This window comes from Rhinoderma darwinii, unplaced genomic scaffold (genome assembly GCF_050947455.1).
Source record: "Rhinoderma darwinii isolate aRhiDar2 unplaced genomic scaffold, aRhiDar2.hap1 Scaffold_456, whole genome shotgun sequence".
NCBI classification, from domain to species: domain Eukaryota; kingdom Metazoa; phylum Chordata; class Amphibia; order Anura; family Rhinodermatidae; genus Rhinoderma; species Rhinoderma darwinii.
Genome location: NW_027463974.1, coordinates 26495 through 50421, shown reverse-complemented (window position 1 = coordinate 50421; position 23927 = coordinate 26495). Strand labels below are relative to the sequence as shown.

The 23927-nt window shown below is 47.7% G+C and overlaps 16 non-coding genes across 16 annotated transcripts; all 16 read right to left on the bottom strand.

Moving 5' to 3' along the window:
- Window positions 1-714: 714 nt before the first annotated feature.
- On the bottom strand, window positions 715-905 carry LOC142717572 (U2 spliceosomal RNA). Its single transcript, XR_012871943.1, has one exon. It is a non-coding gene; the product is annotated as a U2 spliceosomal RNA (small nuclear RNA).
- Window positions 906-2185: 1280 nt separating this feature from the next.
- LOC142717571 (U2 spliceosomal RNA) lies at window positions 2186-2376 on the bottom strand. The gene has a single exon (XR_012871942.1). It is a non-coding gene; the product is annotated as a U2 spliceosomal RNA (small nuclear RNA).
- A 1272-nt stretch (window positions 2377-3648) lies between these two features.
- LOC142717570 (U2 spliceosomal RNA) lies at window positions 3649-3839 on the bottom strand. Its single transcript, XR_012871941.1, has one exon. It is a non-coding gene; the product is annotated as a U2 spliceosomal RNA (small nuclear RNA).
- Window positions 3840-5123: 1284 nt separating this feature from the next.
- On the bottom strand, window positions 5124-5314 carry LOC142717569 (U2 spliceosomal RNA). Its single transcript, XR_012871940.1, has one exon. It is a non-coding gene; the product is annotated as a U2 spliceosomal RNA (small nuclear RNA).
- Window positions 5315-6602: 1288 nt separating this feature from the next.
- Window positions 6603-6793, bottom strand: LOC142717567 (U2 spliceosomal RNA). Its single transcript, XR_012871937.1, has one exon. It is a non-coding gene; the product is annotated as a U2 spliceosomal RNA (small nuclear RNA).
- A 1280-nt stretch (window positions 6794-8073) lies between these two features.
- LOC142717544 (U2 spliceosomal RNA) lies at window positions 8074-8264 on the bottom strand. The gene has a single exon (XR_012871916.1). It is a non-coding gene; the product is annotated as a U2 spliceosomal RNA (small nuclear RNA).
- Window positions 8265-9556: 1292 nt separating this feature from the next.
- LOC142717566 (U2 spliceosomal RNA) lies at window positions 9557-9747 on the bottom strand. The gene has a single exon (XR_012871936.1). It is a non-coding gene; the product is annotated as a U2 spliceosomal RNA (small nuclear RNA).
- A 1292-nt stretch (window positions 9748-11039) lies between these two features.
- LOC142717565 (U2 spliceosomal RNA) lies at window positions 11040-11230 on the bottom strand. Its single transcript, XR_012871935.1, has one exon. It is a non-coding gene; the product is annotated as a U2 spliceosomal RNA (small nuclear RNA).
- Window positions 11231-12514: 1284 nt separating this feature from the next.
- On the bottom strand, window positions 12515-12705 carry LOC142717543 (U2 spliceosomal RNA). Its single transcript, XR_012871915.1, has one exon. It is a non-coding gene; the product is annotated as a U2 spliceosomal RNA (small nuclear RNA).
- A 1292-nt stretch (window positions 12706-13997) lies between these two features.
- Window positions 13998-14188, bottom strand: LOC142717564 (U2 spliceosomal RNA). The gene has a single exon (XR_012871934.1). It is a non-coding gene; the product is annotated as a U2 spliceosomal RNA (small nuclear RNA).
- A 1280-nt stretch (window positions 14189-15468) lies between these two features.
- On the bottom strand, window positions 15469-15659 carry LOC142717562 (U2 spliceosomal RNA). Its single transcript, XR_012871933.1, has one exon. It is a non-coding gene; the product is annotated as a U2 spliceosomal RNA (small nuclear RNA).
- Window positions 15660-16955: 1296 nt separating this feature from the next.
- LOC142717561 (U2 spliceosomal RNA) lies at window positions 16956-17146 on the bottom strand. Its single transcript, XR_012871932.1, has one exon. It is a non-coding gene; the product is annotated as a U2 spliceosomal RNA (small nuclear RNA).
- Window positions 17147-18438: 1292 nt separating this feature from the next.
- On the bottom strand, window positions 18439-18629 carry LOC142717549 (U2 spliceosomal RNA). Its single transcript, XR_012871922.1, has one exon. It is a non-coding gene; the product is annotated as a U2 spliceosomal RNA (small nuclear RNA).
- A 1300-nt stretch (window positions 18630-19929) lies between these two features.
- Window positions 19930-20120, bottom strand: LOC142717560 (U2 spliceosomal RNA). Its single transcript, XR_012871931.1, has one exon. It is a non-coding gene; the product is annotated as a U2 spliceosomal RNA (small nuclear RNA).
- A 1284-nt stretch (window positions 20121-21404) lies between these two features.
- On the bottom strand, window positions 21405-21595 carry LOC142717559 (U2 spliceosomal RNA). The gene has a single exon (XR_012871930.1). It is a non-coding gene; the product is annotated as a U2 spliceosomal RNA (small nuclear RNA).
- Window positions 21596-22883: 1288 nt separating this feature from the next.
- LOC142717548 (U2 spliceosomal RNA) lies at window positions 22884-23074 on the bottom strand. The gene has a single exon (XR_012871921.1). It is a non-coding gene; the product is annotated as a U2 spliceosomal RNA (small nuclear RNA).
- Between the last annotated feature and the right edge of the window lie 853 nt (window positions 23075-23927).

Here is a 23927-nt window from a genome sequence, read left to right as displayed (position 1 = left end):
GTCTTTTTTTTGCACAGCTAGTTGCCTCCAGGAGGCCACAAGAGGGAGACAAGGGACTGCAAAATGGAAAATAGGCATCCACCAACTTTACAGACAACTTCTCCTTGCTCCTACAACCTCCATCCTTGCACAGTTTGTTATTCTTCTAGGTAACATAGTAACAAATCCAAATTGCTGCTCTCTTTGTAGGCAAGCAAGGCTTTGTTGCAACTGCAATTCTTACTTCTTCTTGAAATGTAGGGACGACAGTACATTCCATCACATCCATCTAGTGTACACAGGTAGGTCCATTGTGGCGGGCAGGCGAGCGGGCGGGCTGCTTTATTGGCTGTTTGCTGTTCCCCTACTCCACTCCACTATTTGACTGTTGTGCTGCATCAATCAATCAATCAATCAATCAATCAATCAATCAATCAGTGGCTGGCTCAGGTGCAGCTCTTTAACTTACCTAAAAGGGAGGGCGGAGAGAAGACAAGGAAGGTGAATGAGGTGTTCCAATGTGAAATGCCGGAAACACAGAAACACAGACGACACACAACAAGAGGTGGCAATCTATTCATTAATTGCATTTAATCAATGAGCTCATTATCACTCATGCATTGTCCAACAGGTGTTGAAATAATGGGATTAAAAGGGGAGATCCCTTCAGAAAGACAGAAACAATAGCAAAGACAAAAAACACTTTTGGAATCTGCTTTTAGTCAACACATAAGGAAAGGGTGCACCGGTCCTGGAAATACTGCAATACCAGGTCAATGCGTGGAGTGGACAGAGCAAGCTCTATTTCCATCTCCCTGTTCTAAAAATCCATTTAATATATGGTCCCCAGATAGGGGACGTATCAGATATTAAACTGATAAGAACAGATACTACACTTGATCTTAGCCAAAAGGCCGAGAAGCGATAACCCGAACGGGCCGCGCGTTGCCCGAGCCTGCCCGATACTGCTGTTCAGCCCTTGCAGCGATTCAGCCTACTTCTAGGCAATTCCATGGGGCCCTGCAGGCTCACACACTCACAGCTACACGGGAGGTGAATAAAGGCCGGAGAGGAAGCCAGACAGGATTTGCTTCTTTTGCTTGCACCACAATGCAGTGCTGAAAGAGGAGGAATCTACATAAAAACGCCTTCCTGGCAACGCCCAAATGCCCTGCTGCCATGCAGATAAACACTGGCAGCGGCAGCAAGTGCATGCCCACAGCCACCCCTTGTTCCTTCACACCTTGTATCAGCTGTAATCCAGTCCAGTCCAGTGCTGCCTGCTGAGCAGCACTGACCAACACTGCCTGGGCCCAGGCTTTTATCTCTGAGGCCCCATTATGATGTCAGAAAGCTGGCTCTGGAATCCTGAGGGCTCCACTATGACACGTGCAAAGTTCCGTCTGAACTTTATATAAGACGGTGAGGCTCAGTCAGTCACTCAGTGTTGCCTGAGAGGGCAACACTGCAACAGCCGGCCGCTAGGCTGTCTTTTTTTTGCACAGCTAGTTGCCTCCAGGAGGCCACAAGAGGGAGACAAGGGACTGCAAAATGGAAAATAGGCATCCACCAACTTTACAGACAACTTCTCCTTGCTCCTACAACATCCATCCTTGCACAGTTTGTTATTCTTCTAGGTAACATAGTAACAAATCCAAATTGCTGCTCTCTTTGTAGGCAAGCAAGGCTTTGTTGCAACTGCAATTCTTACTTCTTCTTGAAATGTAGGGACGACAGTACATTCCATCACATCCATCTAGTGTACACAGGTAGGTCCATTGTGGCGGGCAGGCGAGCGGGCGGGCTGCTTTATTGGCTGTTTGCTGTTCCCCTACTCCACTCCACTATTTGACTGTTGTGCTGCATCAATCAATCAATCAATCAATCAATCAATCAATCAATCAATCAGTGGCTGGCTCAGGTGCAGCTCTTTAACTTACCTAAAAGGGAGGGCGGAGAGAAGACAAGGAAGGTGAATGAGGTGTTCCAATGTGAAATGCCGGAAACACAGAAACACAGACGACACACAACAAGAGGTGGCAATCTATTCATTAATTGCATTTAATCAATGAGCTCATTATCACTCATGCATTGTCCAACAGGTGTTGAAATAATGGGATTAAAAGGGGAGATCCCTTCAGAAAGACAGAAACAATAGCAAAGACAAAAAACACTTTTGGAATCTGCTTTTAGTCAACACATAAGGAAAGGGTGCACCGGTCCTGGAAATACTGCAATACCAGGTCAATGCGTGGAGTGGACAGAGCAAGCTCTATTTCCATCTCCCTGTTCTAAAAATCCATTTAATATATGGTCCCCAGATAGGGGACGTATCAGATATTAAACTGATAAGAACAGATACTACACTTGATCTTAGCCAAAAGGCCGAGAAGCGATAACCCGAACGGGCCGCGCGTTGCCCGAGCCTGCCCGATACTGCTGTTCAGCCCTTGCAGCGATTCAGCCTACTTCTAGGCAATTCCATGGGGCCCTGCAGGCTCACACACTCACAGCTACACGGGAGGTGAATAAAGGCCGGAGAGGAAGCCAGACAGGATTTGCTTCTTTTGCTTGCACCACAATGCAGTGCTGAAAGAGGAGGAATCTACATAAAAACGCCTTCCTGGCAACGCCCAAATGCCCTGCTGCCATGCAGATAAACACTGGCAGCGGCAGCAAGTGCATGCCCACAGCCACCCCTTGTTCCTTCACACCTTGTATCAGCTGTAATCCAGTCCAGTCCAGTGCTGCCTGCTGAGCAGCACTGACCAACACTGCCTGGGCCCAGGCTTTTATCTCTGAGGCCCCATTATGATGTCAGAAAGCTGGCTCTGGAATCCTGAGGGCTCCACTATGACACGTGCAAAGTTCCGTCTGAACTTTATATAAGACGGTGAGGCTCAGTCAGTCACTCAGTGTTGCCTGAGAGGGCAACACTGCAACAGCCGGCCGCCAGGCTGTCTTTTTTTTGCACAGCTAGTTGCCTCCAGGAGGCCACAAGAGGGAGACAAGGGACTGCAAAATGGAAAATAGGCATCCACCAACTTTACAGACAACTTCTCCTTGCTCCTACAACCTCCATCCTTGCACAGTTTGTTATTCTTCTAGGTAACATAGTAACAAATCCAAATTGCTGCTCTCTTTGTAGGCAAGCAAGGCTTTGTTGCAACTGCAATTCTTACTTCTTCTTGAAATGTAGGGACGACAGTACATTCCATCACATCCATCTAGTGTACACAGGTAGGTCCATTGTGGCGGGCAGGCGAGCGGGCGGGCTGCTTTATTGGCTGTTTGCTGTTCCCCTACTCCACTCCACTATTTGACTGTTGTGCTGCATCAATCAATCAATCAATCAATCAATCAATCAATCAGTGGCTGGCTCAGGTGCAGCTCTTTAACTTACCTAAAAGGGAGGGCGGAGAGAAGACAAGGAAGGTGAATGAGGTGTTCCAATGTGAAATGCCGGAAACACAGAAACACAGACGACACACAACAAGAGGTGGCAATCTATTCATTAATTGCATTTAATCAATGAGCTCATTATCACTCATGCATTGTCCAACAGGTGTTGAAATAATGGGATTAAAAGGGGAGATCCCTTCAGAAAGACAGAAACAATAGCAAAGACAAAAAACACTTTTGGAATCTGCTTTTAGTCAACACATAAGGAAAGGGTGCACCGGTCCTGGAAATACTGCAATACCAGGTCAATGCGTGGAGTGGACAGAGCAAGCTCTATTTCCATCTCCCTGTTCTAAAAATCCATTTAATATATGGTCCCCAGATAGGGGACGTATCAGATATTAAACTGATAAGAACAGATACTACACTTGATCTTAGCCAAAAGGCCGAGAAGCGATAACCCGAACGGGCCGCGCGTTGCCCGAGCCTGCCCGATACTGCTGTTCAGCCCTTGCAGCGATTCAGCCTACTTCTAGGCAATTCCATGGGGCCCTGCAGGCTCACACACTCACAGCTACACGGGAGGTGAATAAAGGCCGGAGAGGAAGCCAGACAGGATTTGCTTCTTTTGCTTGCACCACAATGCAGTGCTGAAAGAGGAGGAATCTACATAAAAACGCCTTCCTGGCAACGCCCAAATGCCCTGCTGCCATGCAGATAAACACTGGCAGCGGCAGCAAGTGCATGCCCACAGCCACCCCTTGTTCCTTCACACCTTGTATCAGCTGTAATCCAGTCCAGTCCAGTGCTGCCTGCTGAGCAGCACTGACCAACACTGCCTGGGCCCAGGCTTTTATCTCTGAGGCCCCATTATGATGTCAGAAAGCTGGCTCTGGAATCCTGAGGGCTCCACTATGACACGTGCAAAGTTCCGTCTGAACTTTATATAAGACGGTGAGGCTCAGTCAGTCACTCAGTGTTGCCTGAGAGGGCAACACTGCAACAGCCGGCCGCCAGGCTGTCTTTTTTTTGCACAGCTAGTTGCCTCCAGGAGGCCACAAGAGGGAGACAAGGGACTGCAAAATGGAAAATAGGCATCCACCAACTTTACAGACAACTTCTCCTTGCTCCTACAACCTCCATCCTTGCACAGTTTGTTATTCTTCTAGGTAACATAGTAACAAATCCAAATTGCTGCTCTCTTTGTAGGCAAGCAAGGCTTTGTTGCAACTGCAATTCTTACTTCTTCTTGAAATGTAGGGACGACAGTACATTCCATCACATCCATCTAGTGTACACAGGTAGGTCCATTGTGGCGGGCAGGCGAGCGGGCGGGCTGCTTTATTGGCTGTTTGCTGTTCCCCTACTCCACTCCACTATTTGACTGTTGTGCTGCATCAATCAATCAATCAATCAATCAATCAATCAATCAATCAATCAATCAGTGGCTGGCTCAGGTGCAGCTCTTTAACTTACCTAAAAGGGAGGGCGGAGAGAAGACAAGGAAGGTGAATGAGGTGTTCCAATGTGAAATGCCGGAAACACAGAAACACAGACGACACACAACAAGAGGTGGCAATCTATTCATTAATTGCATTTAATCAATGAGCTCATTATCACTCATGCATTGTCCAACAGGTGTTGAAATAATGGGATTAAAAGGGGAGATCCCTTCAGAAAGACAGAAACAATAGCAAAGACAAAAAACACTTTTGGAATCTGCTTTTAGTCAACACATAAGGAAAGGGTGCACCGGTCCTGGAAATACTGCAATACCAGGTCAATGCGTGGAGTGGACAGAGCAAGCTCTATTTCCATCTCCCTGTTCTAAAAATCCATTTAATATATGGTCCCCAGATAGGGGACGTATCAGATATTAAACTGATAAGAACAGATACTACACTTGATCTTAGCCAAAAGGCCGAGAAGCGATAACCCGAACGGGCCGCGCGTTGCCCGAGCCTGCCCGATACTGCTGTTCAGCCCTTGCAGCGATTCAGCCTACTTCTAGGCAATTCCATGGGGCCCTGCAGGCTCACACACTCACAGCTACACGGGAGGTGAATAAAGGCCGGAGAGGAAGCCAGACAGGATTTGCTTCTTTTGCTTGCACCACAATGCAGTGCTGAAAGAGGAGGAATCTACATAAAAACGCCTTCCTGGCAACGCCCAAATGCCCTGCTGCCATGCAGATAAACACTGGCAGCGGCAGCAAGTGCATGCCCACAGCCACCCCTTGTTCCTTCACACCTTGTATCAGCTGTAATCCAGTCCAGTCCAGTGCTGCCTGCTGAGCAGCACTGACCAACACTGCCTGGGCCCAGGCTTTTATCTCTGAGGCCCCATTATGATGTCAGAAAGCTGGCTCTGGAATCCTGAGGGCTCCACTATGACACGTGCAAAGTTCCGTCTGAACTTTATATAAGACGGTGAGGCTCAGTCAGTCACTCAGTGTTGCCTGAGAGGGCAACACTGCAACAGCCGGCCGCCAGGCTGTCTTTTTTTTGCACAGCTAGTTGCCTCCAGGAGGCCACAAGAGGGAGACAAGGGACTGCAAAATGGAAAATAGGCATCCACCAACTTTACAGACAACTTCTCCTTGCTCCTACAACCTCCATCCTTGCACAGTTTGTTATTCTTCTAGGTAACATAGTAACAAATCCAAATTGCTGCTCTCTTTGTAGGCAAGCAAGGCTTTGTTGCAACTGCAATTCTTACTTCTTCTTGAAATGTAGGGACGACAGTACATTCCATCACATCCATCTAGTGTACACAGGTAGGTCCATTGTGGCGGGCAGGCGAGCGGGCGGGCTGCTTTATTGGCTGTTTGCTGTTCCCCTACTCCACTCCACTATTTGACTGTTGTGCTGCATCAATCAATCAATCAATCAATCAATCAATCAATCAATCAATCAATCAATCAGTGGCTGGCTCAGGTGCAGCTCTTTAACTTACCTAAAAGGGAGGGCGGAGAGAAGACAAGGAAGGTGAATGAGGTGTTCCAATGTGAAATGCCGGAAACACAGAAACACAGACGACACACAACAAGAGGTGGCAATCTATTCATTAATTGCATTTAATCAATGAGCTCATTATCACTCATGCATTGTCCAACAGGTGTTGAAATAATGGGATTAAAAGGGGAGATCCCTTCAGAAAGACAGAAACAATAGCAAAGACAAAAAACACTTTTGGAATCTGCTTTTAGTCAACACATAAGGAAAGGGTGCACCGGTCCTGGAAATACTGCAATACCAGGTCAATGCGTGGAGTGGACAGAGCAAGCTCTATTTCCATCTCCCTGTTCTAAAAATCCATTTAATATATGGTCCCCAGATAGGGGACGTATCAGATATTAAACTGATAAGAACAGATACTACACTTGATCTTAGCCAAAAGGCCGAGAAGCGATAACCCGAACGGGCCGCGCGTTGCCAGAGCCTGCCCGATACTGCTGTTCAGCCCTTGCAGCGATTCAGCCTACTTCTAGGCAATTCCATGGGGCCCTGCAGGCTCACACACTCACAGCTACACGGGAGGTGAATAAAGGCCGGAGAGGAAGCCAGACAGGATTTGCTTCTTTTGCTTGCACCACAATGCAGTGCTGAAAGAGGAGGAATCTACATAAAAACGCCTTCCTGGCAACGCCCAAATGCCCTGCTGCCATGCAGATAAACACTGGCAGCGGCAGCAAGTGCATGCCCACAGCCACCCCTTGTTCCTTCACACCTTGTATCAGCTGTAATCCAGTCCAGTCCAGTGCTGCCTGCTGAGCAGCACTGACCAACACTGCCTGGGCCCAGGCTTTTATCTCTGAGGCCCCATTATGATGTCAGAAAGCTGGCTCTGGAATCCTGAGGGCTCCACTATGACACGTGCAAAGTTCCGTCTGAACTTTATATAAGACGGTGAGGCTCAGTCAGTCACTCAGTGTTGCCTGAGAGGGCAACACTGCAACAGCCGGCCGCCAGGCTGTCTTTTTTTTGCACAGCTAGTTGCCTCCAGGAGGCCACAAGAGGGAGACAAGGGACTGCAAAATGGAAAATAGGCATCCACCAACTTTACAGACAACTTCTCCTTGCTCCTACAACCTCCATCCTTGCACAGTTTGTTATTCTTCTAGGTAACATAGTAACAAATCCAAATTGCTGCTCTCTTTGTAGGCAAGCAAGGCTTTGTTGCAACTGCAATTCTTACTTCTTCTTGAAATGTAGGGACGACAGTACATTCCATCACATCCATCTAGTGTACACAGGTAGGTCCATTGTGGCGGGCAGGCGAGCGGGCGGGCTGCTTTATTGGCTGTTTGCTGTTCCCCTACTCCACTCCACTATTTGACTGTTGTGCTGCATCAATCAATCAATCAATCAATCAATCAATCAATCAATCAATCAGTGGCTGGCTCAGGTGCAGCTCTTTAACTTACCTAAAAGGGAGGGCGGAGAGAAGACAAGGAAGGTGAATGAGGTGTTCCAATGTGAAATGCCGGAAACACAGAAACACAGACGACACACAACAAGAGGTGGCAATCTATTCATTAATTGCATTTAATCAATGAGCTCATTATCACTCATGCATTGTCCAACAGGTGTTGAAATAATGGGATTAAAAGGGGAGATCCCTTCAGAAAGACAGAAACAATAGCAAAGACAAAAAACACTTTTGGAATCTGCTTTTAGTCAACACATAAGGAAAGGGTGCACCGGTCCTGGAAATACTGCAATACCAGGTCAATGCGTGGAGTGGACAGAGCAAGCTCTATTTCCATCTCCCTGTTCTAAAAATCCATTTAATATATGGTCCCCAGATAGGGGACGTATCAGATATTAAACTGATAAGAACAGATACTACACTTGATCTTAGCCAAAAGGCAGAGAAGCGATAACCCGAACGGGCCGCGCGTTGCCCGAGCCTGCCCGATACTGCTGTTCAGCCCTTGCAGCGATTCAGCCTACTTCTAGGCAATTCCATGGGGCCCTGCAGGCTCACACACTCACAGCTACACGGGAGGTGAATAAAGGCCGGAGAGGAAGCCAGACAGGATTTGCTTCTTTTGCTTGCACCACAATGCAGTGCTGAAAGAGGAGGAATCTACATAAAAACGCCTTCCTGGCAACGCCCAAATGCCCTGCTGCCATGCAGATAAACACTGGCAGCGGCAGCAAGTGCATGCCCACAGCCACCCCTTGTTCCTTCACACCTTGTATCAGCTGTAATCCAGTCCAGTCCAGTGCTGCCTGCTGAGCAGCACTGACCAACACTGCCTGGGCCCAGGCTTTTATCTCTGAGGCCCCATTATGATGTCAGAAAGCTGGCTCTGGAATCCTGAGGGCTCCACTATGACACGTGCAAAGTTCCGTCTGAACTTTATATAAGACGGTGAGGCTCAGTCAGTCACTCAGTGTTGCCTGAGAGGGCAACACTGCAACAGCCGGCCGCCAGGCTGTCTTTTTTTTGCACAGCTAGTTGCCTCCAGGAGGCCACAAGAGGGAGACAAGGGACTGCAAAATGGAAAATAGGCATCCACCAACTTTACAGACAACTTCTCCTTGCTCCTACAACCTCCATCCTTGCACAGTTTGTTATTCTTCTAGGTAACATAGTAACAAATCCAAATTGCTGCTCTCTTTGTAGGCAAGCAAGGCTTTGTTGCAACTGCAATTCTTACTTCTTCTTGAAATGTAGGGACGACAGTACATTCCATCACATCCATCTAGTGTACACAGGTAGGTCCATTGTGGCGGGCAGGCGAGCGGGCGGGCTGCTTTATTGGCTGTTTGCTGTTCCCCTACTCCACTCCACTATTTGACTGTTGTGCTGCATCAATCAATCAATCAATCAATCAATCAATCAATCAATCAATCAATCAATCAATCAGTGGCTGGCTCAGGTGCAGCTCTTTAACTTACCTAAAAGGGAGGGCGGAGAGAAGACAAGGAAGGTGAATGAGGTGTTCCAATGTGAAATGCCGGAAACACAGAAACACAGACGACACACAACAAGAGGTGGCAATCTATTCATTAATTGCATTTAATCAATGAGCTCATTATCACTCATGCATTGTCCAACAGGTGTTGAAATAATGGGATTAAAAGGGGAGATCCCTTCAGAAAGACAGAAACAATAGCAAAGACAAAAAACACTTTTGGAATCTGCTTTTAGTCAACACATAAGGAAAGGGTGCACCGGTCCTGGAAATACTGCAATACCAGGTCAATGCGTGGAGTGGACAGAGCAAGCTCTATTTCCATCTCCCTGTTCTAAAAATCCATTTAATATATGGTCCCCAGATAGGGGACGTATCAGATATTAAACTGATAAGAACAGATACTACACTTGATCTTAGCCAAAAGGCCGAGAAGCGATAACCCGAACGGGCCGCGCGTTGCCCGAGCCTGCCCGATACTGCTGTTCAGCCCTTGCAGCGATTCAGCCTACTTCTAGGCAATTCCATGGGGCCCTGCAGGCTCACACACTCACAGCTACACGGGAGGTGAATAAAGGCCGGAGAGGAAGCCAGACAGGATTTGCTTCTTTTGCTTGCACCACAATGCAGTGCTGAAAGAGGAGGAATCTACATAAAAACGCCTTCCTGGCAACGCCCAAATGCCCTGCTGCCATGCAGATAAACACTGGCAGCGGCAGCAAGTGCATGCCCACAGCCACCCCTTGTTCCTTCACACCTTGTATCAGCTGTAATCCAGTCCAGTCCAGTGCTGCCTGCTGAGCAGCACTGACCAACACTGCCTGGGCCCAGGCTTTTATCTCTGAGGCCCCATTATGATGTCAGAAAGCTGGCTCTGGAATCCTGAGGGCTCCACTATGACACGTGCAAAGTTCCGTCTGAACTTTATATAAGACGGTGAGGCTCAGTCAGTCACTCAGTGTTGCCTGAGAGGGCAACACTGCAACAGCCGGCCGCCAGGCTGTCTTTTTTTTGCACAGCTAGTTGCCTCCAGGAGGCCACAAGAGGGAGACAAGGGACTGCAAAATGGAAAATAGGCATCCACCAACTTTACAGACAACTTCTCCTTGCTCCTACAACCTCCATCCTTGCACAGTTTGTTATTCTTCTAGGTAACATAGTAACAAATCCAAATTGCTGCTCTCTTTGTAGGCAAGCAAGGCTTTGTTGCAACTGCAATTCTTACTTCTTCTTGAAATGTAGGGACGACAGTACATTCCATCACATCCATCTAGTGTACACAGGTAGGTCCATTGTGGCGGGCAGGCGAGCGGGCGGGCTGCTTTATTGGCTGTTTGCTGTTCCCCTACTCCACTCCACTATTTGACTGTTGTGCTGCATCAATCAATCAATCAATCAATCAATCAATCAATCAATCAATCAATCAATCAATCAGTGGCTGGCTCAGGTGCAGCTCTTTAACTTACCTAAAAGGGAGGGCGGAGAGAAGACAAGGAAGGTGAATGAGGTGTTCCAATGTGAAATGCCGGAAACACAGAAACACAGACGACACACAACAAGAGGTGGCAATCTATTCATTAATTGCATTTAATCAATGAGCTCATTATCACTCATGCATTGTCCAACAGGTGTTGAAATAATGGGATTAAAAGGGGAGATCCCTTCAGAAAGACAGAAACAATAGCAAAGACAAAAAACACTTTTGGAATCTGCTTTTAGTCAACACATAAGGAAAGGGTGCACCGGTCCTGGAAATACTGCAATACCAGGTCAATGCGTGGAGTGGACAGAGCAAGCTCTATTTCCATCTCCCTGTTCTAAAAATCCATTTAATATATGGTCCCCAGATAGGGGACGTATCAGATATTAAACTGATAAGAACAGATACTACACTTGATCTTAGCCAAAAGGCCGAGAAGCGATAACCCGAACGGGCCGCGCGTTGCCCGAGCCTGCCCGATACTGCTGTTCAGCCCTTGCAGCGATTCAGCCTACTTCTAGGCAATTCCATGGGGCCCTGCAGGCTCACACACTCACAGCTACACGGGAGGTGAATAAAGGCCGGAGAGGAAGCCAGACAGGATTTGCTTCTTTTGCTTGCACCACAATGCAGTGCTGAAAGAGGAGGAATCTACATAAAAACGCCTTCCTGGCAACGCCCAAATGCCCTGCTGCCATGCAGATAAACACTGGCAGCGGCAGCAAGTGCATGCCCACAGCCACCCCTTGTTCCTTCACACCTTGTATCAGCTGTAATCCAGTCCAGTCCAGTGCTGCCTGCTGAGCAGCACTGACCAACACTGCCTGGGCCCAGGCTTTTATCTCTGAGGCCCCATTATGATGTCAGAAAGCTGGCTCTGGAATCCTGAGGGCTCCACTATGACACGTGCAAAGTTCCGTCTGAACTTTATATAAGACGGTGAGGCTCAGTCAGTCACTCAGTGTTGCCTGAGAGGGCAACACTGCAACAGCCGGCCGCCAGGCTGTCTTTTTTTTGCACAGCTAGTTGCCTCCAGGAGGCCACAAGAGGGAGACAAGGGACTGCAAAATGGAAAATAGGCATCCACCAACTTTACAGACAACTTCTCCTTGCTCCTACAACCTCCATCCTTGCACAGTTTGTTATTCTTCTAGGTAACATAGTAACAAATCCAAATTGCTGCTCTCTTTGTAGGCAAGCAAGGCTTTGTTGCAACTGCAATTCTTACTTCTTCTTGAAATGTAGGGACGACAGTACATTCCATCACATCCATCTAGTGTACACAGGTAGGTCCATTGTGGCGGGCAGGCGAGCGGGCGGGCTGCTTTATTGGCTGTTTGCTGTTCCCCTACTCCACTCCACTATTTGACTGTTGTGCTGCATCAATCAATCAATCAATCAATCAATCAATCAATCAATCAATCAATCAGTGGCTGGCTCAGGTGCAGCTCTTTAACTTACCTAAAAGGGAGGGCGGAGAGAAGACAAGGAAGGTGAATGAGGTGTTCCAATGTGAAATGCCGGAAACACAGAAACACAGACGACACACAACAAGAGGTGGCAATCTATTCATTAATTGCATTTAATCAATGAGCTCATTATCACTCATGCATTGTCCAACAGGTGTTGAAATAATGGGATTAAAAGGGGAGATCCCTTCAGAAAGACAGAAACAATAGCAAAGACAAAAAACACTTTTGGAATCTGCTTTTAGTCAACACATAAGGAAAGGGTGCATCGGTCCTGGAAATACTGCAATACCAGGTCAATGCGTGGAGTGGACAGAGCAAGCTCTATTTCCATCTCCCTGTTCTAAAAATCCATTTAATATATGGTCCCCAGATAGGGGACGTATCAGATATTAAACTGATAAGAACAGATACTACACTTGATCTTAGCCAAAAGGCCGAGAAGCGATAACCCGAACGGGCCGCGCGTTGCCCGAGCCTGCCCGATACTGCTGTTCAGCCCTTGCAGCGATTCAGCCTACTTCTAGGCAATTCCATGGGGCCCTGCAGGCTCACACACTCACAGCTACACGGGAGGTGAATAAAGGCCGGAGAGGAAGCCAGACAGGATTTGCTTATTTTGCTTGCACCACAATGCAGTGCTGAAAGAGGAGGAATCTACATAAAAACGCCTTCCTGGCAACGCCCAAATGCCCTGCTGCCATGCAGATAAACACTGGCAGCGGCAGCAAGTGCATGCCCACAGCCACCCCTTGTTCCTTCACACCTTGTATCAGCTGTAATCCAGTCCAGTCCAGTGCTGCCTGCTGAGCAGCACTGACCAACACTGCCTGGGCCCAGGCTTTTATCTCTGAGGCCCCATTATGATGTCAGAAAGCTGGCTCTGGAATCCTGAGGGCTCCACTATGACACGTGCAAAGTTCCGTCTGAACTTTATATAAGACGGTGAGGCTCAGTCAGTCACTCAGTGTTGCCTGAGAGGGCAACACTGCAACAGCCGGCCGCCAGGCTGTCTTTTTTTTGCACAGCTAGTTGCCTCCAGGAGGCCACAAGAGGGAGACAAGGGACTGCAAAATGGAAAATAGGCATCCACCAACTTTACAGACAACTTCTCCTTGCTCCTACAACCTCCATCCTTGCACAGTTTGTTATTCTTCTAGGTAACATAGTAACAAATCCAAATTGCTGCTCTCTTTGTAGGCAAGCAAGGCTTTGTTGCAACTGCAATTCTTACTTCTTCTTGAAATGTAGGGACGACAGTACATTCCATCACATCCATCTAGTGTACACAGGTAGGTCCATTGTGGCGGGCAGGCGAGCGGGCGGGCTGCTTTATTGGCTGTTTGCTGTTCCCCTACTCCACTCCACTATTTGACTGTTGTGCTGCATCAATCAATCAATCAATCAATCAATCAATCAATCAATCAATCAATCAATCAATCAGTGGCTGGCTCAGGTGCAGCTCTTTAACTTACCTAAAAGGGAGGGCGGAGAGAAGACAAGGAAGGTGAATGAGGTGTTCCAATGTGAAATGCCGGAAACACAGAAACACAGACGACACACAACAAGAGGTGGCAATCTATTCATTAATTGCATTTAATCAATGAGCTCATTATCACTCATGCATTGTCCAACAGGTGTTGAAATAATGGGATTAAAAGGGGAGATCCCTTCAGAAAGACAGAAACAATAGCAAAGACAAAAAACACTTTTGGAATCTGCTTTTAGTCAACACATAAGGAAAGGGTGCACCGGTCCTGGAAATACTGCAATACCAGGTCAATGCGTGGAGTGGACAGAGCAAGCTCTATTTCCATCTCCCTGTTCTAAAAATCCATTTAATATATGGTCCCCAGATAGGGGACGTATCAGATATTAAACTGATAAGAACAGATACTACACTTGATCTTAGCCAAAAGGCCGAGAAGCGATAACCCGAACGGGCCGCGCGTTGCCCGAGCCTGCCCGATACTGCTGTTCAGCCCTTGCAGCGATTCAGCCTACTTCGAGGCAATTCCATGGGGCCCTGCAGGCTCACACACTCACAGCTACACGGGAGGTGAATAAAGGCCGGAGAGGAAGCCAGACAGGATTTGCTTCTTTTGCTTGCACCACAATGCAGTGCTGAAAGAGGAGGAATCTACATAAAAACGCCTTCCTGGCAACGCCCAAATGCCCTGCTGCCATGCAGATAAACACTGGCAGCGGCAGCAAGTGCATGCCCACAGCCACCCCTTGTTCCTTCACACCTTGTATCAGCTGTAATCCAGTCCAGTCCAGTGCTGCCTGCTGAGCAGCACTGACCAACACTGCCTGGGCCCAGGCTTTTATCTCTGAGGCCCCATTATGATGTCAGAAAGCTGGCTCTGGAATCCTGAGGGCTCCACTATGACACGTGCAAAGTTCCGTCTGAACTTTATATAAGACGGTGAGGCTCAGTCAGTCACTCAGTGTTGCCTGAGAGGGCAACACTGCAACAGCCGGCCGCCAGGCTGTCTTTTTTTTGCACAGCTAGTTGCCTCCAGGAGGCCACAAGAGGGAGACAAGGGACTGCAAAATGGAAAATAGGCATCCACCAACTTTACAGACAACTTCTCCTTGCTCCTACAACCTCCATCCTTGCACAGTTTGTTATTCTTCTAGGTAACATAGTAACAAATCCAAATTGCTGCTCTCTTTGTAGGCAAGCAAGGCTTTGTTGCAACTGCAATTCTTACTTCTTCTTGAAATGTAGGGACGACAGTACATTCCATCACATCCATCTAGTGTACACAGGTAGGTCCATTGTGGCGGGCAGGCGAGCGGGCGGGCTGCTTTATTGGCTGTTTGCTGTTCCCCTACTCCACTCCACTATTTGACTGTTGTGCTGCATCAATCAATCAATCAATCAATCAATCAATCAATCAATCAATCAGTGGCTGGCTCAGGTGCAGCTCTTTAACTTACCTAAAAGGGAGGGCGGAGAGAAGACAAGGAAGGTGAATGAGGTGTTCCAATGTGAAATGCCGGAAACACAGAAACACAGACGACACACAACAAGAGGTGGCAATCTATTCATTAATTGCATTTAATCAATGAGCTCATTATCACTCATGCATTGTCCAACAGGTGTTGAAATAATGGGATTAAAAGGGGAGATCCCTTCAGAAAGACAGAAACAATAGCAAAGACAAAAAACACTTTTGGAATCTGCTTTTAGTCAACACATAAGGAAAGGGTGCACCGGTCCTGGAAATACTGCAATACCAGGTCAATGCGTGGAGTGGACAGAGCAAGCTCTATTTCCATCTCCCTGTTCTAAAAATCCATTTAATATATGGTCCCCAGATAGGGGACGTATCAGATATTAAACTGATAAGAACAGATACTACACTTGATCTTAGCCAAAAGGCCGAGAAGCGATAACCCGAACGGGCCGCGCGTTGCCCGAGGCTGCCCGATACTGCTGTTCAGCCCTTGCAGCGATTCAGCCTACTTCTAGGCAATTCCATGGGGCCCTGCAGGCTCACACACTCACAGCTACACGGGAGGTGAATAAAGGCCGGAGAGGAAGCCAGACAGGATTTGCTTCTTTTGCTTGCACCACAATGCAGTGCTGAAAGAGGAGGAATCTACATAAAAACGCCTTCCTGGCAACGCCCAAATGCCCTGCTGCCATGCAGATAAACACTGGCAGCGGCAGCAAGTGCATGCCCACAGCCACCCCTTGTTCCTTCACACCTTGTATCAGCTGTAATCCAGTCCAGTCCAGTGCTGCCTGCTGAGCAGCACTGACCAACACTGCCTGGGCCCAGGCTTTTATCTCTGAGGCCCCATTATGATGTCAGAAAGCTGGCTCTGGAATCCTGAGGGCTCCACTATGACACGTGCAAAGTTCCGTCTGAACTTTATATAAGACGGTGAGGCTCAGTCAGTCACTCAGTGTTGCCTGAGAGGGCAACACTGCAACAGCCGGCCGCCAGGCTGTCTTTTTTTTGCACAGCTAGTTGCCTCCAGGAGGCCACAAGAGGGAGACAAGGGACTGCAAAATGGAAAATAGGCATCCACCAACTTTACAGACAACTTCTCCTTGCTCCTACAACCTCCATCCTTGCACAGTTTGTTATTCTTCTAGGTAACATAGTAACAAATCCAAATTGCTGCTCTCTTTGTAGGCAAGCAAGGCTTTGTTGCAACTGCAATTCTTACTTCTTCTTGAAATGTAGGGACGACAGTACATTCCATCACATCCATCTAGTGTACACAGGTAGGTCCATTGTGGCGGGCAGGCGAGCGGGCGGGCTGCTTTATTGGCTGTTTGCTGTTCCCCTACTCCACTCCACTATTTGACTGTTGTGCTGCATCAATCAATCAATCAATCAATCAATCAATCAATCAATCAATCAATCAATCAATCAATCAGTGGCTGGCTCAGGTGCAGCTCTTTAACTTACCTAAAAGGGAGGGCGGAGAGAAGACAAGGAAGGTGAATGAGGTGTTCCAATGTGAAATGCCGGAAACACAGAAACACAGACGACACACAACAAGAGGTGGCAATCTATTCATTAATTGCATTTAATCAATGAGCTCATTATCACTCATGCATTGTCCAACAGGTGTTGAAATAATGGGATTAAAAGGGGAGATCCCTTCAGAAAGACAGAAACAATAGCAAAGACAAAAAACACTTTTGGAATCTGCTTTTAGTCAACACATAAGGAAAGGGTGCACCGGTCCTGGAAATACTGCAATACCAGGTCAATGCGTGGAGTGGACAGAGCAAGCTCTATTTCCATCTCCCTGTTCTAAAAATCCATTTAATATATGGTCCCCAGATAGGGGACGTATCAGATATTAAACTGATAAGAACAGATACTACACTTGATCTTAGCCAAAAGGCCGAGAAGCGATAACCCGAACGGGCCGCGCGTTGCCCGAGCCTGCCCGATACTGCTGTTCAGCCCTTGCAGCGATTCAGCCTACTTCTAGGCAATTCCATGGGGCCCTGCAGGCTCACACACTCACAGCTACACGGGAGGTGAATAAAGGCCGGAGAGGAAGCCAGACAGGATTTGCTTCTTTTGCTTGCACCACAATGCAGTGCTGAAAGAGGAGGAATCTACATAAAAACGCCTTCCTGGCAACGCCCAAATGCCCTGCTGCCATGCAGATAAACACTGGCAGCGGCAGCAAGTGCATGCCCACAGCCACCCCTTGTTCCTTCACACCTTGTATCAGCTGTAATCCAGTCCAGTCCAGTGCTGCCTGCTGAGCAGCACTGACCAACACTGCCTGGGCCCAGGCTTTTATCTCTGAGGCCCCATTATGATGTCAGAAAGCTGGCTCTGGAATCCTGAGGGCTCCACTATGACACGTGCAAAGTTCCGTCTGAACTTTATATAAGACGGTGAGGCTCAGTCAGTCACTCAGTGTTGCCTGAGAGGGCAACACTGCAACAGCCGGCCGCCAGGCTGTCTTTTTTTTGCACAGCTAGTTGCCTCCAGGAGGCCACAAGAGGGAGACAAGGGACTGCAAAATGGAAAATAGGCATCCACCAACTTTACAGACAACTTCTCCTTGCTCCTACAACCTCCATCCTTGCACAGTTTGTTATTCTTCTAGGTAACATAGTAACAAATCCAAATTGCTGCTCTCTTTGTAGGCAAGCAAGGCTTTGTTGCAACTGCAATTCTTACTTCTTCTTGAAATGTAGGGACGACAGTACATTCCATCACATCCATCTAGTGTACACAGGTAGGTCCATTGTGGCGGGCAGGCGAGCGGGCGGGCTGCTTTATTGGCTGTTTGCTGTTCCCCTACTCCACTCCACTATTTGACTGTTGTGCTGCATCAATCAATCAATCAATCAATCAATCAATCAATCAATCAATCAATCAATCAATCAGTGGCTGGCTCAGGTGCAGCTCTTTAACTTACCTAAAAGGGAGGGCGGAGAGAAGACAAGGAAGGTGAATGAGGTGTTCCAATGTGAAATGCCGGAAACACAGAAACACAGACGACACACAACAAGAGGTGGCAATCTATTCATTAATTGCATTTAATCAATGAGCTCATTATCACTCATGCATTGTCCAACAGGTGTTGAAATAATGGGATTAAAAGGGGAGATCCCTTCAGAAAGACAGAAACAATAGCAAAGACAAAAAACACTTTTGGAATCTGCTTTTAGTCAACACATAAGGAAAGGGTGCACCGGTCCTGGAAATACTGCAATACCAGGTCAATGCGTGGAGTGGACAGAGCAAGCTCTATTTCCATCTCCCTGTTCTAAAAATCCATTTAATATATGGTCCCCAGATAGGGGACGTATCAGATATTAAACTGATAAGAACAGATACTACATTTGATCTTAGCCAAAAGGCCGAGAAGCGATAACCCGAACGGGCCGCGCGTTGCCCGAGCCTGCCCGATACTGCTGTTCAGCCCTTGCAGCGATTCAGCCTACTTCTAGGAAATCCCATGGGGCCCTGCAGGCTCACACACTCACAGCTACACGGGAGGTGAATAAAGGCCGGAGAGGAAGCCAGACAGGATTTGCTTCTTTTGCTTGCACCACAATGCAGTGCTGAAAGAGGAGGAATCTACATAAAAACGCCTTCCTGGCAACGCCCAAATGCCCTGCTGCCATGCAGATAAACACTGGCAGCGGCAGCAAGTGCATGCCCACAGCCACCCCTTGTTCCTTCACACCTTGTATCAGCTGTAATCCAGTCCAGTCCAGTGCTGCCTGCTGAGCAGCACTGACCAACACTGCCTGGGCCCAGGCTTTTATCTCTGAGGCCCCATTATGATGTCAGAAAGCTGGCTCTGGAATCCTGAGGGCTCCACTATGACACGTGCAAAGTTCCGTCTGAACTTTATATAAGACGGTGAGGCTCAGTCAGTCACTCAGTGTTGCCTGAGAGGGCAACACTGCAACAGCCGGCCGCCAGGCTGTCTTTTTTTTGCACAGCTAGTTGCCTCCAGAAGGCCACAAGAGGGAGACAAGGGACTGCAAAATGGAAAATAGGCATCCACCAACTTTACAGACAACTTCTCCTTGCTCCTACAACCTCCATCCTTGCACAGTTTGTTATTCTTCTAGGTAACATAGTAACAAATCCAAATTGCTGCTCTCTTTGTAGGCAAGCAAGGCTTTGTTGCAACTGCAATTCTTACTTCTTCTTGAAATGTAGGGACGACAGTACATTCCATCACATCCATCTAGTGTACACAGGTAGGTCCATTGTGGCGGGCAGGCGAGCGGGCGGGCTGCTTTATTGGCTGTTTGCTGTTCCCCTACTCCACTCCACTATTTGACTGTTGTGCTGCATCAATCAATCAATCAATCAATCAATCAATCAATCAATCAATCAATCAATCAATCAATCAATCAGTGGCTGGCTCAGGTGCAGCTCTTTAACTTACCTAAAAGGGAGGGCGGAGAGAAGACAAGGAAGGTGAATGAGGTGTTCCAATGTGAAATGCCGGAAACACAGAAACACAGACGACACACAACAAGAGGTGGCAATCTATTCATTAATTGCATTTAATCAATGAGCTCATTATCACTCATGCATTGTCCAACAGGTGTTGAAATAATGGGATTAAAAGGGGAGATCCCTTCAGAAAGACAGAAACAATAGCAAAGACAAAAAACACTTTTGGAATCTGCTTTTAGTCAACACATAAGGAAAGGGTGCACCGGTCCTGGAAATACTGCAATACCAGGTCAATGCGTGGAGTGGACAGAGCAAGCTCTATTTCCATCTCCCTGTTCTAAAAATCCATTTAATATATGGTCCCCAGATAGGGGACGTATCAGATATTAAACTGATAAGAACAGATACTACACTTGATCTTAGCCAAAAGGCCGAGAAGCGATAACCCGAACGGGCCGCGCGTTGCCCGAGCCTGCCCGATACTGCTGTTCAGCCCTTGCAGCGATTCAGCCTACTTCTAGGCAATTCCATGGGGCCCTGCAGGCTCACACACTCACAGCTACACGGGAGGTGAATAAAGGCCGGAGAGGAAGCCAGACAGGATTTGCTTCTTTTGCTTGCACCACAATGCAGTGCTGAAAGAGGAGGAATCTACATAAAAACGCCTTCCTGGCAACGCCCAAATGCCCTGCTGCCATGCAGATAAACACTGGCAGCGGCAGCAAGTGCATGCCCACAGCCACCCCTTGTTCCTTCACACCTTGTATCAGCTGTAATCCAGTCCAGTCCAGTGCTGCCTGCTGAGCAGCACTGACCAACACTGCCTGGGCCCAGGCTTTTATCTCTGAGGCCCCATTATGATGTCAGAAAGCTGGCTCTGGAATCCTGAGGGCTCCACTATGACACGTGCAAAGTTCCGTCTGAACTTTATATAAGACGGTGAGGCTCAGTCAGTCACTCAGTGTTGCCTGAGAGGGCAACACTGCAACAGCCGGCCGCCAGGCTGTCTTTTTTTTGCACAGCTAGTTGCCTCCAGGAGGCCACAAGAGGGAGACAAGGGACTGCAAAATGGAAAATAGGCATCCACCAACTTTACAGACAACTTCTCCTTGCTCCTACAACCTCCATCCTTGCACAGTTTGTTATTCTTCTAGGTAACATAGTAACAAATCCAAATTGCTGCTCTCTTTGTAGGCAAGCAAGGCTTTGTTGCAACTGCAATTCTTACTTCTTCTTGAAATGTAGGGACGACAGTACATTCCATCACATCCATCTAGTGTACACAGGTAGGTCCATTGTGGCGGGCAGGCGAGCGGGCGGGCTGCTTTATTGGCTGTTTGCTGTTCCCCTACTCCACTCCACTATTTGACTGTTGTGCTGCATCAATCAATCAATCAATCAATCAATCAATCAATCAATCAATCAATCAGTGGCTGGCTCAGGTGCAGCTCTTTAACTTACCTAAAAGGGAGGGCGGAGAGAAGGCAAGGAAGGTGAATGAGGTGTTCCAATGTGAAATGCCGGAAACACAGAAACACAGACGACACACAACAAGAGGTGGCAATCTATTCATTAATTGCATTTAATCAATGAGCTCATTATCACTCATGCATTGTCCAACAGGTGTTGAAATAATGGGATTAAAAGGGGAGATCCCTTCAGAAAGACAGAAACAATAGCAAAGACAAAAAACACTTTTGGAATCTGCTTTTAGTCAACACATAAGGAAAGGGTGCACCGGTCCTGGAAATACTGCAATACCAGGTCAATGCGTGGAGTGGACAGAGCAAGCTCTATTTCCATCTCCCTGTTCTAAAAATCCATTTAATATATGGTCCCCAGATAGGGGACGTATCAGATATTAAACTGATAAGAACAGATACTACACTTGATCTTAGCCAAAAGGCCGAGAAGCGATAACCCGAACGGGCCGCGCGTTGCCCGAGCCTGCCCGATACTGCTGTTCAGCCCTTGCAGCGATTCAGCCTACTTCTAGGCAATTCCATGGGGCCCTGCAGGCTCACACACTCACAGCTACACGGGAGGTGAATAAAGGCCGGAGAGGAAGCCAGACAGGATTTGCTTCTTTTGCTTGCACCACAATGCAGTGCTGAAAGAGGAGGAATCTACATAAAAACGCCTTCCTGGCAACGCCCAAATGCCCTGCTGCCATGCAGATAAACACTGGCAGCGGCAGCAAGTGCATGCCCACAGCCACCCCTTGTTCCTTCACACCTTGTATCAGCTGTAATCCAGTCCAGTCCAGTGCTGCCTGCTGAGCAGCACTGACCAACACTGCCTGGGCCCAGGCTTTTATCTCTGAGGCCCCATTATGATGACAGAAAGCTGGCTCTGGAATCCTGAGGGCTCCACTATGACACGTGCAAAGTTCCGTCTGAACTTTATATAAGACGGTGAGGCTCAGTCAGTCACTCAGTGTTGCCTGAGAGGGCAACACTGCAACAGCCGGCCGCCAGGCTGTCTTTTTTTTACACAGCTAGTTGCCTCCAGGAGGCCACAAGAGGGAGACAAGGGACTGCAAAATGGAAAATAGGCATCCACCAACTTTACAGACAACTTCTCCTTGCTCCTACAACCTCCATCCTTGCACAGTTTGTTATTCTTCTAGGTAACATAGTAACAAATCCAAATTGCTGCTCTCTTTGTAGGCAAGCAAGGCTTTGTTGCAACTGCAATTCTTACTTCTTCTTGAAATGTAGGGACGACAGTACATTCCATCACATCCATCTAGTGTACACAGGTAGGTCCATTGTGGCGGGCAGGCGAGCGGGCGGGCTGCTTTATTGACTGTTTGCTGTTCCCCTACTCCACTCCACTATTTGACTGTTGTGCTGCATCAATCAATCAATCAATCAATCAATCAATCAATCAATCAATCAATCAATCAGTGGCTGGCTCAGGTGCAGCTCTTTAACTTACCTAAAAGGGAGGGCGGAGAGAAGACAAGGAAGGTGAATGAGGTGTTCCAATGTGAAATGCCGGAAACACAGAAACACAGACGACACACAACAAGAGGTGGCAATCTATTCATTAATTGCATTTAATCAATGAGCTCATTATCACTCATGCATTGTCCAACAGGTGTTGAAATAATGGGATTAAAAGGGGAGATCCCTTCAGAAAGACAGAAACAATAGCAAAGACAAAAAACACTTTTGGAATCTGCTTTTAGTCAACACATAAGGAAAGGGTGCACCGGTCCTGGAAATACTGCAATACCAGGTTAATGCGTGGAGTGGACAGAGCAAGCTCTATTTCCATCTCCCTGTTCTAAAAATCCATTTAATATATGGTCCCCAGATAGGGGACGTATCAGATATTAAACTGATAAGAACAGATACTACACTTGATCTTAGCCAAAAGGCCGAGAAGCGATAACCCGAACGGGCCGCGCGTTGCCCGAGCCTGCCCGATACTGCTGTTCAGCCCTTGCAGCGATTCAGCCTACTTCTAGGCAATTCCATGGGGCCCTGCAGGCTCACACACTCACAGCTACACGGGAGGTGAATAAAGGCCGGAGAGGAAGCCAGACAGGATTTGCTTCTTTTGCTTGCACCACAATGCAGTGCTGAAAGAGGAGGAATCTACATAAAAACGCCTTCCTGGCAACGCCCAAATGCCCTGCTGCCATGCAGATAAACACTGGCAGCGGCAGCAAGTGCATGCCCACAGCCACCCCTTGTTCCTTCACACCTTGTATCAGCTGTAATCCAGTCCAGTCCAGTGCTGCCTGCTGAGCAGCACTGACCAACACTGCCTGGGCCCAGGCTTTTATCTCTGAGGCCCCATTATGATGTCAGAAAGCTGGCTCTGGAATCCTGAGGGCTCCACTATGACACGTGCAAAGTTCCGTCTGAACTTTATATAAGACGGTGAGGCTCAGTCAGTCACTCAGTGTTGCCTGAGAGGGCAACACTGCAACAGCCGGCCGCCAGGCTGTCTTTTTTTTGCACAGCTAGTTGCCTCCAGGAGGCCACAAGAGGGAGACAAGGGACTGCAAAATGGAAAATAGGCATCCACCAACTTTACAGACAACTTCTCCTTGCTCCTACAACCTCCATCCTTGCACAGTTTGTTATTCTTCTAGGTAACATAGTAACAAATCCAAATTGCTGCTCTCTTTGTAGGCAAGCAAGGCTTTGTTGCAACTGCAATTCTTACTTCTTCTTGAAATGTAGGGACGACAGTACATTCCATCACATCCATCTAGTGTACACAGGTAGGTCCAT